This window comes from Rousettus aegyptiacus, unplaced genomic scaffold (genome assembly GCF_014176215.1).
Source record: "Rousettus aegyptiacus isolate mRouAeg1 unplaced genomic scaffold, mRouAeg1.p scaffold_m13_p_2, whole genome shotgun sequence".
NCBI lineage: Eukaryota > Metazoa > Chordata > Mammalia > Chiroptera > Pteropodidae > Rousettus > Rousettus aegyptiacus.
In genome coordinates this window covers 84,084,312-84,099,095 of record NW_023416295.1, presented here as the reverse complement: position 1 = coordinate 84,099,095, position 14,784 = coordinate 84,084,312, and the positions used below count along the sequence as shown (strand labels likewise).

Here is a 14,784-nt window from a genome sequence, read left to right as displayed (position 1 = left end):
CAGGTCAGATCCAGACTGAATGTTCCGTGGTGTTAAAGCAAACTTCAGCATCTACTGGGCAAGAAGTGTCCCCTTGTCTGACTCTCTCATGCCTGCCCAGTGATCGGAACCTGCGTCTAGAAATAGAGGCTAATTTAATAATGGTGAGGGTCCTCTCTCCCCCAGCCCCCACACAGCTCCAGTCCCTTCCCCCGCCAGTATGGCTAAATTTATAGATTTGGGATTGCTGTAAATTATAATGTAATTATACTGCGCCAGGGGCAGCTTCCCACGGCAGAAATTAAAAAGCAATTCAGGTAAATGATCTTTAGCTACAGCAGAGCGTCCCTGCAGAACTCATTAAGTCCAGGGACCAAACGGCATATCAAAGATGGTGTGCAGCCTGCTCCGTGTCAAACACTGCCTCATCTTGGAAACAGGGCCACCAGTGGGGACAGGCACAGGTCCCCCCTCCCCCCAGACACCTGCCTACCCTTCACCTGCCTCTTTCACTGCAGACTCTGCATACACCTGTCCAAGTGTCTCCTCAACATCCTTTTGGCCTGCCAGTGTTAGACCACTCCGTGGAGATGCCTACGGGGGAAAAGGGGAAACTAGGGGAACCTAAAGAAGAGCCAGAGTAAAAGGTAGAAGATGAGTTTGGAGTATATTTAAAATAAAATCAAAGGGGAAATTAACCATTTTGGTTTCATTAGTGCCATTTCCTCTGAGGCTTGGAATTCTAAAAACCCAGAGAGTCATTTTGTTTTGTTTTGTTTAATTTCCTTAATTGAACCTAGCATTAAAGAAAATTATTGCATAGTAAGAAAGAACTGGAAAGAAATATGCTAACACATGAACGATGGAAGGAACAATCAGGGGGAAAATGTGATGATGTTCACTGTGCTTTTCTCTGCATTAATCAAATTTTTAGATTGGTTTAATAATCAGAAAAATAGTAACATGTAAATTGCACAAGTGCTCCCATTTGCTGTCCTTATGACCTTTCCTATTACTGATGGGGGGGGGGGCATGGGCGGAGCACCATCTCTCTTGGTGTTAATCGTGGCAAATGGACACAAGGAGTCCCGGAGACAGAGACAGTCTTAGGAGTTGGGGAAGCACAAAGGTTCTGGAATCCTGCAACCCACCGGGCTGCTTGCTAATAATATGCTTCCCAAAAGCCATATGCCTTAAGCTACAGCCCAAACCCTTCCTCCCACCCCATGCCGCCTTAAACACCTAGTGTGTGCAGGGTGCTGAGCCCATAGCACAGTGTGGAACCAGTGACGCTCTGGAAGGCTGCCCTCATGCACACTTCCTGTGCGCTTATTGCCTGCCAGGCACTGTTCCCAGTGCTTCAATTATAACAACTCACTGAACCCCTGCAATAATCTGTTCACCCATCGGGTGGGTGCTTTACAGATTGAGCACTGTGCCCCAGAGAGGTGAAGCCTCTTGCTCGGGAACCCATCCGGCTGGTCAGTGGCACAATGTGAATATGTACTCAGCCAGGCCTTAGCCACAGCAGCCTCCTCTGCAAATCAGAGGTGTGGGACACAGCAAACACCCATGGACCAGCAGCCCGCTTCCCTGAGGCCACTCTCCCCAGCGCCCTGTGGAGTCACAGCCCAACAAGAACACCCACTTGTTACTATGGATCGTGACCTGGCCCGGGGAGACTCGGCATGACCAAGCGACACTGCTATCCAGCTGGGTGGCCCTGGACAGGTCACCGAACAGTGAAGAGCCTCAGCTTTCCTGTCTTTAAAATGGGACTGCATCTGCCTCTGGAGGTTGTGGCAGAGACTTGCATAATCACATAAAGGAATGGTTGGGGAAAAACAGAAAATGCGTCTTTCCAAGTAGATGTGATAGCACACGACTTAATCAAAGAGGAAGAACAAGGGAAGGGGAGGGGGCCTGAGGCCCCACTGAGAGTGTGTGCCCCTCCCAGGCCCACCCACACCCTCTCCTCCATATCCTCATGTCCAGCTCTAACAGGCATCCAGGCAGACCCTACCACATGCCTGTGAGGCTGGGCCTCTGGTCGGAGGCACCGCTGGACGCTGGTTACCAGCCCCTCTGTTGGTGTGACAGCCTAGGCCACAGTGAGACCAATGGCACACCCTCCCCAGAGCTGAGATTCCCTTCTAGCTCCACCTAACTATCTGCCAGATTTGCTAGTTCCTTCTACAGTAGAAGTTCACTCCCTGTGTTGCTCAGCTGAGACATAGGCCTATCCCTAATTTGGATATTTTTTCCCCAACATCCAGTCAAAATAGTTAAAGACATCACATACCATGCCTAGTACCTCGATCCATGAAGTCCAAGAGCCAGGGAACCACTGGGTACATCTGTATTCTGCAACTTAGTGAACCTCTCTTGCATAGATGTCCCCAGGAAACACTGTCCCTTTCACATCCCAGCGGCAGCTCCGCCAGCTCCGCCAAGACAGGCTGCCTGTCAGGAAGGAGCAGGTTGACCGGGCTTGGTGTTCCAGGCCCCCGCACACACTTTTTCCATTTCCCAGGGAAGAGGAGGCAGGCGGGCTCCTGGGTCTTGGCCAGGCGACCGAAACCACAGGGAGGCCACACACTAGTCACTGAGTCGGCACAGGGCATCCCCTTAGAACGGCCTCCTGGTCACAGACTGCACACTGTAGCAGTCACCTCGGCACACTGCTCCTTTGGCTACTCAGTCCTGCACAGCCCGGCAGACGGAGCCCCCTCTCTGAGCCCCCGAAGCCACAAGGCAGGCCATCCTCCCCTCCTGCTGCACTGCCAACAAGGCACAGGCCCCTCACCAGTGGGGACACTCGAGCGTTCGTTGAAGGAAAAATCCATCGTCCCCCCACCCTATTCGAAAGAGAAGCTGCTCTCCGCCAGCACCCACACCCTTTCCTTTTCCACTGAAGTTTTTGCCACTGCGGAAGGGGAACTCTCACAAAGAAACGCAGACACACACCGCACCACACGTATATGGACGCTGTCCAGAGACCATCCCCCGGGTGCTCCTGAGCCCCACACAGTCACAGCCAGCCTACCTGGGGGTTGCCGGGGCAGGGTCCCAGGCCAGGAGCCCACCCCCGGAGAGCCTCAAGGCAGCTCTCTGCCTGCTTCTGCCACCAGCTTCTCTTTCTCCTGCATCAGCCTCTGACGTTATCGCCTGGAGAGGGGGACTAATGCTCACCAGCTGGTTTGGTGGTTTAACCCTCTCGGGCTTCCAGGGCGTCCAGCAGGGATGAAAGCACACAGTCCCCCTAACAGGGGCCCCAGAGCCGAGTTGCTGTGAATTCAGCAAATATGAGGAGGGCAACAGCTGAGAGTTCAGATTAGACGAGAAAGCGGGGCCCGGATGGGCGATGGAAAGAGAAACTGTTCCAAAAACCCACCCTCATTCCACTGTTCTGAATCTAAGGGAGCTAGAGAGAATTCGGACTGAGCTGAGAAAACCAGACAGAGGGCAGAAGGGTCCAGCCTAGAACTTTCTTCGTCTAGGGTGTGATGTTTCAGGAGAAGCTGCTGGAGAAGGTCTCCTCCAGCAAAGCAGTCAACAGTCCCCAGATTCACACACTCTCAGCTGCCACCCTTCCCTATGCCTGTGCTCAGGTTCTGTTCTCTGTGCCCCACTTTTCTGCATAGTAAACTCCTATGCATCCCTCAAAACCCAGCTCAGGCATGCCTCCTTCAGGAAGCCTTCCCTGCCTCTCACCTCCTGGGGCAGGAAGAAACACCTGGAACTAACTCTCCTGAAGTCCTTACCATACTGAGCAGCTAACCTATGCTTGTCAGTCCCTCCTCCTGGTTGCTGAGCTCCCTGCGAGCTCAGATGGCAGGGCATTTGCACAGTGACTGACACAATGACTGGTGACTGCCTACAACCAGATGAAGAAGCTGCCTTTCACAAATCCTCTCAGACTTACGATTCCCGAGACCAAGGCTGCTATTGGGGCTCAGCTACAGGCAAAACAATGGCAAAAGGAGAAAAATAGGAGGGGGTGGATGGGTAATATACAAGCATTCTCTATTACCAGTGTCCTATCACCTGAATTATCTACTATCAACATTTTTAAAGTTCAGCACAAACCTCCCTGTCTGGAGGCCACTCACCCCTCAATCTCTACCAACTGTAGCCAGGAACCCAGAAAGGACAAGAAGCCCCTGGGCCCCCACCTATGCTTCAGAGGCCTTGCACTATGTAGAAGGGCCCCTTGGGCCCTTACTCAGTGGCCTTACCTAGAGTCTCGGTTTAGAAGCACTTCTAATAGATTTATATGTTTTTTTAGCACATAAACCTAGAGTAGGTATGAGTTAAAGAGGGCGGCGTGTTGTAGCTATTCCAAATAAGCAGATTATTAATAAGAAGATGGGAGGAGGGAAGCAGCACTTTGAAGAAAGAGGCGTCTGCACTTGGGGCTCAGACAGACTCGAGTTCAAGTCCTGGCTGAACCACTTAATAGCCGGGTGGCCTTGGCAACATGCTAACCAGTAGGCCTTCCATAAACATCTAAATGCTTTTCGAATTAAACAGAATTGACTAATTAAATTTGGCCTTGAAGGAGCTTTGGGATTTGAAGAAGCAGAGACCAAGAAGATGTTGGGGTAGGAGAGGTCCCCTGCAGAGAGTGGCCTGAGAGCCCAGAAAACTCAGGAGGCTCAGAAGTGCTTGTTTGGGCTAGGGGTGTGGGAGGGAGGAGGGGCGATAAACACAGTGTGTTAGTGGACCCCGCTGGTCTTGCTTGCCTCAAAAAACACCCTGACTCACCAGCCGCAAAGCCCGCACTCTGTAAGAAGCTGGCCATTGTCAGAGCCTGGGCTGGTCTTGGCTTTGTCTGCACTGAATGCCCAAGAAGTTCAGCAACACCTGAGGATCTAGCCAGTTGGAAAGGTCAGCACACACCCTCATTTTTGCTTTGCTGTCTTCTCCACACACACTCCTTCTGGGGAGCTGCTTAGAGATGCAGGGCTATTTTCCACTCGGAAAGGGAAAAAACTCTGAATGTACCAAATGGTAGCCCTGACATCAGACTCAGGCCTGTCCATTCCAGGGCGGGTGCTGTCAGCCTCCACCATCCTCCAGGACTGGAAGAGGTACTGCCATCCCCATAGGAATAGATAACAGGGCTCTTTGGAGTTTTCTGGTTCTTCTCATCACCTTTCTACAAGGGGCTGGGCTCTGACCTCTGCCAGGCGCAGGCGTGAGGCCAAGTGGCCGCTCGAATCAAGAGCAGGATACCTGGGAAGGCACTAGGGCAAGGAAGGAGCACAGGCTTCATTCAGTCTTCCCTTTGCTCGTGGGACCCGGTGAGAAGGCCAGACCTCCCCTGGGCCTCATGCAGAGGAGTGCGGCACAGGCCTTAGGAAGCTGCAGGCAAAGTGGGTCCCATGGCACCAGAATCTAGTGTCATCTGGGAGCATAGGTCTCAAGTTTCTATCATACATGAGAGAGGGGGTCAACATGATGCTGTCCCCTCAGAGGAAGCTCTGGAGAGGGACAGGTGGTCTGAGAGTAGGTCGAGAATATAAAAAATTAATAAACATAGCCACTTTAAATGGGGCTGGAGCTGCCATGCCAAAAGAACTGGCTTGCATGTTTTATGCCCCAAACCTTTACAATGTTAAAACTGAGCAAGATAACACTTGGACTGGGCCTAAAGCAACATGCGCCCCAAAGAATTGTTTGCAAGAATATCAAGAATGATGGCTACTAGACTGAAAATTAAAAACATCCTTTGAAATTGGTGTCACTGTTATATTATCTGCACCAATAGAAATGCCTTCCTTCTATTGCTATAATTGTTCCCCTTCCCTTTCTCACAAATGCCCCTTGCCTTTGCCTCCTAATCAGAACATTATTGGGCTTCTGCCTGAATTAATGCTTCCCAAATAGCTATTCTTTGATCTCAAATGCTTGTTGCTTCTCATTTTGAAAAGTCTTTTATTTTTAGGTGAACAAGAGGAAGCCTTAAGCATTCAGCCAAGATACGGGGCGTCAGAAGACCCATGAATGTCAGGTAGGCCTTTGAGTAAGTGGATCTGGAGCCAATGAGATGAGTGTGGGAGTCATGAGACAGAGACGGCTGAGAAGGTCAAGCCCCCCAGGTGAGTATGAGAGGGCTGTGAAGAAGGCTCCAAGGAGATGAGAGCTGAGGACAAGCCCCTGGGACCTTGGGTCAAGGGAGAGACAAGGGGGCAGAACACGCAGAAGCTTCAGTTTCCAGAAGCCAGGGAAGGGGGTGGGCAGCAAGCACTGATGAGACTGTAAAGAGGCGTGAAGACCACCCACTATACTGAGCAGCATGGGGAACACAGGGGACTCATGGAGCCATCAGAGAGAAGGGATGGGGAATAGTCCTAATGGACAGGGAGCAGACGGCTCTGCCAAGGAATGAAGCTAGGAAAGGGGGCAGGGCAAGAAAGTGTAGCCACAGCACCGGTGTGCCCAAGGGGGTGCAGGGGTAGCTCTGAGACCCCCATGCAGGTACTGGGGGCAGCTTTGTACTGTGGCAATGGAACTAAGCTGACACTTCATTTCCAAGAGCTCCCTTCTCGGTATGGTTCCAGATTAGGGCTGGTCACAGTTGAAATCTGTGTGAGGTTTGGAGGCAAAGTGATGTAAAGCAGAGGTCTACTTCTAGGGCAGGGCAAAGTCCCAGCATTTTCATAATAATACCAAGACTTGATTTGTCTCTCTCCTCTCATTGTACATTTAGAAATCCCTACCACCCTGTAAGCAGTATTTCCAAGTGACTAGAGTATGATGATACAAAATAATTCAGGGGTAAAAAATATCTATCCAAAGTGCGAGAAAAGTGCGAGAAATCCATTTTACCAATAGATTTTAATGAACAGAATACAGAAAGGTCTTTGATATGGTTTCAGATGCCATGTTACTTATTTAAGAAACAACCACATGTCAATTCTGATGTAGTATCAAAGAAGAATATCGACAATTAACCAAAAAGGCTTTTTAATTTTTCAAAGGATATTTTAATCCCTCCCTTTTCTAACTCAGTATCTTATGTAAGGCCAGATTTCCTCTACATATTTCAACCAGAAAACATATTGCAACAGATTGCGCGCAGAAGCAGATATGAGAATCCAGCTGTCCTCCATTAAACTAGAAATTAAGGAGATAGATATACAAAAGTGCAATCCCATTTTCTCAATATTGTTTTTTTTTTTTACTTTGGAAAAGTTATTTTTCATAAAACAATGGATTTATCATTATTTTCAAATGAATTAAAAATTAAAATATTTTAAAGTTTTCTCATTTTAAATTTCTGGTACTGTAGATATTGATAAATATAACCCATATAAGTGAAGTTTTTGGGGGTTTTCAGTCGTTTTTAAGAAAGCAAAAGTTGGGGAAACCTCAGCGTAAGGCAGCACACAGGCTACTCCCACGCATCACTGCTGATCTGTGCCTCCTCCCCACCCCCGCCCCAAACATGAGCAGAGCTGGCTTTTCTGGTGCCACAGAGCCCCTGGGCCAGGAGAGAACATAGGTCCCAGGGGAAAGTTTCTTCTGCAGCTCCTGGTTATGTCCGTGTGAGGTTGGGAGGCAGCAGAGGGGGACAGACGCGAGCTCTAACTGTCCCCACGGTTCCAGTTGGTCCACACTATCCCTCTAGTCACTCCCAGCCTTCCCTCCCACTGTAGACCCACTGACCTATAACAACTTTGGCCCAATGCCAGACGCAGAGACTGCGGCCTTCCAGTCTGCTGGGTGTGGGTTGGTCCCATCGAAACCCTTGCTCCGTGTCACTCACGTGGCTCTGCTCCTCTGATAGAACCATAACTGGTATGGGGCTGGGTATCTACAGAACTACAGGGCATGTGCAAATGACCCTGAAAGGACAATCAGGGGCTGGCCTGGTGGTCGGAGAGCAGAAGAGGGCGATAAAGAAGAATGCTGTTCGAAGGCACACAGGCACCTGTGGGAGGGACACTACGAAGCCGGAGAGGTGGACAGGGGCCTTGTGTGCCCACAGACTGGGGACTCAGCTCATGGTGCCAGGGAGTAACCATAGATGGTCCCCTCTACTGATGTATGAAGGGGGCTACGGGGTGGCTGTATGGAAGGCAACAGTCAGGTAGATGTCCCCTCTACTGATGTATGAAGGGGGCTACGGGGTGGCTGTATGGAAGGCAACAGTCAGGTTGCCTCTCACTCCCACTCCCAATTTTTGGACATGGTGATTTGCAGCTCTTGTTACAGATAGACTGCAGCTCCATAAAGGCAGAGATGCCTTCTCTCCCAGGCTTCATTGTGCTTTTTATGAGTAAACATTTCTCGATAAAGACTTAGTGTCTGCAGAGACCCCTTCATCCCCCAAAGGTAAGGGTTTAAGTGGCCTTCTAACTGCTGTTACTTATCTTTACAACAGCCAGAGAGAGCCTGCTCAACAGCAGAAGCTTTCATTTTGCTATATATATTTTTAGTGACTGGTTATAAATCCGGCTCATCCCTGGGGCTTGGGGCTGAGGGTCTCCTCCATTCCAGAAGGCCAGGCTGGGAGAACCATTCCCGTCCCTGGGTCTCTGGGCTGCTGGCACCGACTGTCCTCAGGAAGGCAGGACACGGGCCCTTATCTCTGAGGATGTGCCAAGGGGACCTTCAGGACCCCCATGCCTGTCTCTGGCCCCTTCTCCACACAGCAGCCTCTGTCCTGTCCTCTTGTTCTCTTCCCTGTCAAACCTAACTCTCAGCACAGAATCTGATAAACTCATTTCCACCGAGGACAGGTGTTTGACAACAGCCAGGTTGTTTGCCTCCTCCCTGGGGAGTATCCACTGTACCACATCCACAAGCAAGTGTCTACAGGTTCCCACACCTTCAGTCGGGTCCTGGTGATCTATTACAACCATTCATTTCAGCCTCACCTGCTTTTGCTACAGACAGAGGGCTCTCAACTTTACTGACACATAAGAGTATTTTTTATACCTACAGCACCTAGTCTTCCTAGATGGTCTCCAATCCAAGTACTAACTAGGCCTGACCCTGCTTAGCTTCCAAGATCAGATGGGATCAATCTTGTTCAGGGTAATATGGCCGTAGACCAACATGTCCCTCCTTCTTCGAGGACCCCTCCTTGTGGTGCTACCTGTGGAACATTCTGGCAGTTCCTCTCCAAGGCTCTCACCTGGTACTTCTTGGGGGAACTTTGTGTTCCCTCATGGGAAGCTCAAAAGGATATTGAAGGAGGGAAAAGGATAGGCCTGGTCACTCCAGGTACAGCCCAAAGGAAGGACAAAATAAACATAGGAATGCTTTCTGCTTCCAAAGAGCCAGAGCTCTGAGTCCATCATCCACCAGCAAGTGTCTACAGGGGCTTATACAGCTTGGATATCCTTCCATTCCTCCTTTCAACTAGCTGCAGTTAGGTGGACATTTTTATTTGGCCTGCCCAGCATTGCATGGGGCCTGCCCTTCCACGCACAGGCCCTACAGGTCATGAAGGCTGACCCTCTCCCCACCGCAGGGGTATCTGTGAAGCCATGTGTATACCACACAGCCTGGTCTCAGAGACTGGCTCACTGGATGCCAGGGACCGAGGCCGAGCCAAGGCGAAGACCCCTGGACTTTTGCTGGAATCACCTGGAAGGAGATGCTTCTCCATCAGAGCTCAGGGGTGTCTGGCCCACATTCACTTGTAGCAACTCTTTGCTCCCTAGATACTCACCAAGAAGAAAGCCAACCAAAAGTGCTGAAAGAAACAGTATCCCAGTGACATCAGTGGGGTCTCAAGTATAGCCAGTCATGGCTTCAACATTATGGAGGCTAAGAACTTCAGGTAATAATTTAAGAGGGTCTAAGTAGCTTTCTGTCACTTGCAACCAATCATCCTGGCTCAGTTTCTATAGAGAAGAGCCACCCCTTCAGGTCAAGGTACTGCCATCTTCCTGTATCCTCACACATCGCACGTGGCCCTCTTGGGGTACGACATTAAGTCTGGTTGTCTGTCCGTCCTCCAGGGCCTCTAGCTGAGAGCCGGCCTAAGGGGTGGGCACGGGCCTGGGGAGAAGATAGACATCTCCTAGAGCCAACAGCTGGGACTTCCCGAGGACAAGGTGAGGCCATGGTATAGAGAGTAGGAGGATAGTGAAGGGAAGGGGCAAACTCGGGGCCCCCTGCCAGGACAGGGGAGGTGGGAGGGTATGCAGACACCTGCAACTCTAATTATGCCGACTCTGCCTCTTTCCAGCAGATGCAATCTGCCTGGCACCTGCCCTCTGCATATGCAGCTCTGAAAAAGGCCTGTGACACCACACATGGGCTGGGAATACCACTGAGCAATAAGACACACCCCTCCTGGGCAACCTACCCCAGGGCAGAGAGAGTGCCCTGGCTTGGGAGTTCCAGATCTGCTCCTTACTGGGCTCCCTCATATGCTCACTGTGTGGCCTTGGCAATACTTTTCCCCTTTCTGGGCCTCAGTGGACCAGATGGCCCCTGCACAGAAGAATCTGGCCCTATCCAGCTGAGGGCATCACAGAGCCTCGGCTCTTCCCAGCAAAACATTTGATTTTCAGCAACAGAAACCCAGGGCCTCCCCCGCCATGTGGAGTAGTTGGTGGGGCTGCTGGTGTCACCCTGGCATAATGGCAGGCCATCTCTCTCCACCCTGCCTGACCTGGGCAGCCCCCGATGCTGCAGAGCCTACGATGCCTGCCACGATCAATTATGTGGAGACCAAGGGAGGACATAATCTGGTGATAAAGGGCTGGAAGTTAGCTGGAGGCTGGTGCTCTTTCTAAAGTGATTTACTTAGCTCCCCTCCACACTCGCACCCTTAATGTAATTATTTACTTTGTCATTAAACACCCTCCTTCCACTCCAGTTATTTTTAGAGTCTCTGAAGCCTATAGAATTGGCTGGGGAAGTTGCTCATTGGCCAGGGGAAGCCAGATTCCCCCAGGGGGCAGTGATGCTTCGGAGCCTGGGGACAGCCTGGGGACTCATGCTGGGGTTTCCAGAGGATAAGACCAGAGCCAGAGGCCACAAGCCATCACCCCTTGCCCTCCCTAACTTTCTCATTCACCTTATCCCTTCTTTCATTCCTTCATCCTGCTTCCTTCCCTCCCCCCTTCTTTCCTTCTTTTTCTAAACTGAAGTATAAGTCACATACCATAAAATTACCCCTTTAAAGTATACAATTCAGTGGTTTTTAGTATATGCATGGGGTTGTGCAGTCATCATCACTATCTAATTACAGAGCATTTCATCATCCCCCAAAAGGAACTCCATACCCATTAGCAATCGCTCTCCAGGCCCCATACTCCCGTCAGCCCCTGACAACCACTAATCTATTTTCTGTCTCTCTGGGTTTGTCTATTTCAGATAGTTCACAGAAATGAAGTCATAGAGAATGTGGCCTCTTGTGTCCGGCTTCTTTCACTAAGCATGTTATCAAGCTTCATACATGTTAAAACATGGATCAGTAATTCATTCCTTTTTATGGCTAAATAATATTCCATTGTGTGGATATTCTGCATTTTGTGTATCTATTCGTTAGCTAATGCACATTTGGGTTATTCCCAGCTGGGAGGTATTATGAATGATGTTGCCATAAATATCTGTATACAAGTTTTTGTATGAACATATTTTCAATTCTCTTAGGTATACACCTAGGAGTGGAGCTGCTGGCCTTGCCTCCCTTTCCTAGTCAGCTGGGAAAGCTGTGCACCAGGTATGCTAGCACTGCTGTGGGCTGTGGTCAGTTGGAAAGCTCGACACTGCTCTGGCAGCCAACGACACAGCCAGGAGTTGCTGCCGGCCGCTCACTAGCCAATGAGAATGATGACAGCAGCCCCCGGTCATCCACATGCCAGACCTTCACCCTCCACAGAGCTGGCCAGGTAAGCTGCTAGGCCCACATTTTACAGATGATGTAAGGGTAGCCCATGTTCATACGATGTGGACCGCCAACTGCCTGCCTCTAACTGAAAGCACCTGCTGCTTTCCTTGTCACCAACACAGTCTAGAGGGATGTGACCAGTGTCCAGACTCTGGGGACCAAAAATGGGACAAAGGTTTTAACTATATTCAACCTCAGAACTCGAAGAGGCAGCAAAGTACATCTTTGTGGCAATTTGAGCTTCCCTTTCTGACCTTCTCCCCTGGGTCAGCTCAGCTCCCCCAACACGAGGTATTCTAGTGCCTGAAGGCTGTCACTGGAAAGGTGCCCGGTACATGGTAATCTAGGTAATAAAAAGGGATATAGGGCAATGTGAGTCTCTGCACAAACCCAAGGCAACAGCTAAAAGGTAAATATCAGGCACTCAGCTGTTGGGGTAGTAGTTTCCTGCCCTAGTCACCATCACCACATCACACCATGTAGAACCACCTCTTCTGCCATGCATGCTTCTTCCCCTGGATGTTCCTCTATTTCTGTAATGGCAGGTACTGAGGAAGGTGTAAAGATTGTGTCTGGTGTCTACTGCCCAGCACCCCGCCAAATCCAAACGCTGCGTCTCAAATACTGCTGCTCAAAATGGGCTGGAAAATCAGACACTGAAATGACCCTCCCCGACCACAGGCCTCATGTCTAACGTCTGGGTTTCAGACTTCCCAGTCCCTACAAGCATAAGCCAGTGGTCCACACCCACTGGGAGCAGAGCCAGGACACAGTTGTAGAAGAAGATTCCAGGGTAGTCCCTTAACACAGAGGCCTTCTAGGCCCCTCCCCTCCATACCCACCCAGAAGGAGAGGATGGCTAAACCTTGAGGACGGTCCAAACAAGCCATGTTCACCCAGGGCCAGGCAGGCAAGGGCCTTTAGCGTCCACGTGTGCTGTACAGCAGCTGGAGGGCACAGACCCAGGACAGGCCTCTGGACACAGCCTCATAGGGCTTCCCAGCCCTGAGGCAGTGCCTGTGCTAGGGCTGGGGAGTGAGGGAAGCCCCTCTCCAGAAGGCTGACAGAACCAGCTGCCTTCAGCCATTCTCAGATCCCAGGACCTTTGCTCATATTGTTCCCCTTCGCACATCACAGGCAAACTGCAACTCCTTGTGAAGAACTCAGCTCAGAGTCCTGTGCATTCATTCATTCGTTCACTCTCAAATATCTACTAGAAGCAGAGACAGGGGAGAAAATGGTGTAGATGATAGAGGCTCTGTTCATCCCTCTGGCAACCAAATCAAAGTTGTGATGGAAACAAGCAAGGAGCAGCAGCAAGAAAAAATCACCTGGAATCTAGATGAACAAGCCATACAACTAGGGAGAAATCCAAGAAATCACCCTGCGATGGCAGAAGGTAGGACAGGGTAAGGACGCAGGGCTACCTGGTCCCAAGCATCTGAGTGAGACGGAGGCTGAAGCTGCGGCAGTGGCAGACGCCTCTTAAAGGGGCCGCGTCCGTGAGCAGATTTCCGCAGTGACAGACCTGCCTGCTCTGAGCACCAGTGCCAATTCGGCTGCGTGCAGGGGGCACCAGGGACTTACAGGGAGATGTTGTCAGAGTGAGGGCCGAGGCAAGAAGTGCCAGCGGTATCCACTGTTTCCTGTTGACCCCTCCCCACTCCCAATGCTGGACTCAGAGCCGCCATAGCCATGACGTCATCAAACTAGATAACAGAGGTCGCTCTGCACGAAGATCCCCTGAAACCCCACCTCCCCTAACTCTGTGGCCCCACCCAAGCCACATCCATTTGTGTCCTCTGCAAGTCTGGTGCTCCTTGCTAAGCACTGCCTAGACTGACACTAGAGGCAGCTGGCTTCGGTTTCTGGTGTGGCTTTTGAGGCAACTATAAGCACAGCATCTGTGGATTGCTTGCTGAATCTTAATAGGTGGCCCCAGAGGGGCAGAGGCTGGGGCTAAATTTGGCCTACAGCTTAACCCCTACTTAACAAATCCACACTAATAAGACTGGGAGACTTAGGAGCTTTGCTTAGTGCATAGAAACACACATGGAAAGGCAGCCAAAATGGGAAGACAAAGAAACAGAAACCATATGAAAGCACAGAACAGAGGTCCAGAAATAATGGAGTCAAGTAATCTAAAAAATGCAGAGTTCAAAACACTGGTTATAAAGATGCTTGATGAACTTTTAGTTAAATGCAGTGATAATTCTAACAAAGAGATAAAAAACGTAAAAATGGAAATGGAAATTATAAAAGAGAACCAGTCTGAAATGAAGAAAACATTATCTAAGAAGTTTATTAAGTGGAATAAACAAAGGAATAAACAGACTGAATCAAGAAGAGGATCAAATGAGAGGTCTAGAACACAGGAAAACCAAGGACACTCAATCAGAATGGCAAAAGAAAAAAGATGCCAAGACTATAAAAATAATTTAAGGAGCATATGGGACACTATGAAAGGTCAAAATATCCATCTGATTGGTGTACCTGAAGGAAAACAAGATATTGAACAGCTATATGAAGAAATAATGATGGAAAACTTCCCTAACCTGGTGAATGAAATGGACATACAACCCCAGGAAGCTCAGAGAATCCTAAAAACCAGGAATCCAAAGAGGTCCACACCAAGACAAATCATAATTTAAATGCTAAAGGTTAAGTACAAAGAAAAAAAAGTCCTAAAAGCAGCAAGAGTAAAGCAGATAGTTACCTACAAGGGAACACCCATAAGAGTGACAGCTAATTTCTCAAAAGAAACTATGCAAGACAGAAGGCCTTGGCACAAAATATTTAATGTGATAAAGACCCAGAATCTACAACCAAGAATAATTTATCCAGCAAAGCTATCATTTAGAGTTGAAGGACAGATAAAGTGCTTCACAGACAAAAATAAACTAAAAGAATTTATCACCACCAAGCCAGTATTACGGGAAATC

At 49.7% G+C, this 14,784-nt stretch overlaps 1 protein-coding gene and 1 pseudogene across 3 annotated transcripts in view; both read right to left on the bottom strand.

The window, feature by feature from the left end:
* GLI2 (GLI family zinc finger 2) overlaps positions 1-14,784 on the bottom strand; it is a 239,832-nt gene that overhangs the window by 153,625 nt on the left and 71,423 nt on the right. Inside the window, exon 1 of one of the 3 annotated variants that reach the window (XM_036236018.1) lies at positions 3,026-7,140. The exons of the other annotated variants lie outside the window; for them this stretch is intronic. The gene's annotated coding sequence lies outside the window, so the exon portion shown is untranslated. Of the gene's footprint in view, positions 1-3,025; positions 7,141-14,784 lie in introns of those variants that run through there. 3 annotated transcript variants of the gene reach the window in all.
* On the bottom strand, positions 8,926-9,044 carry LOC118614765 (annotated as a pseudogene).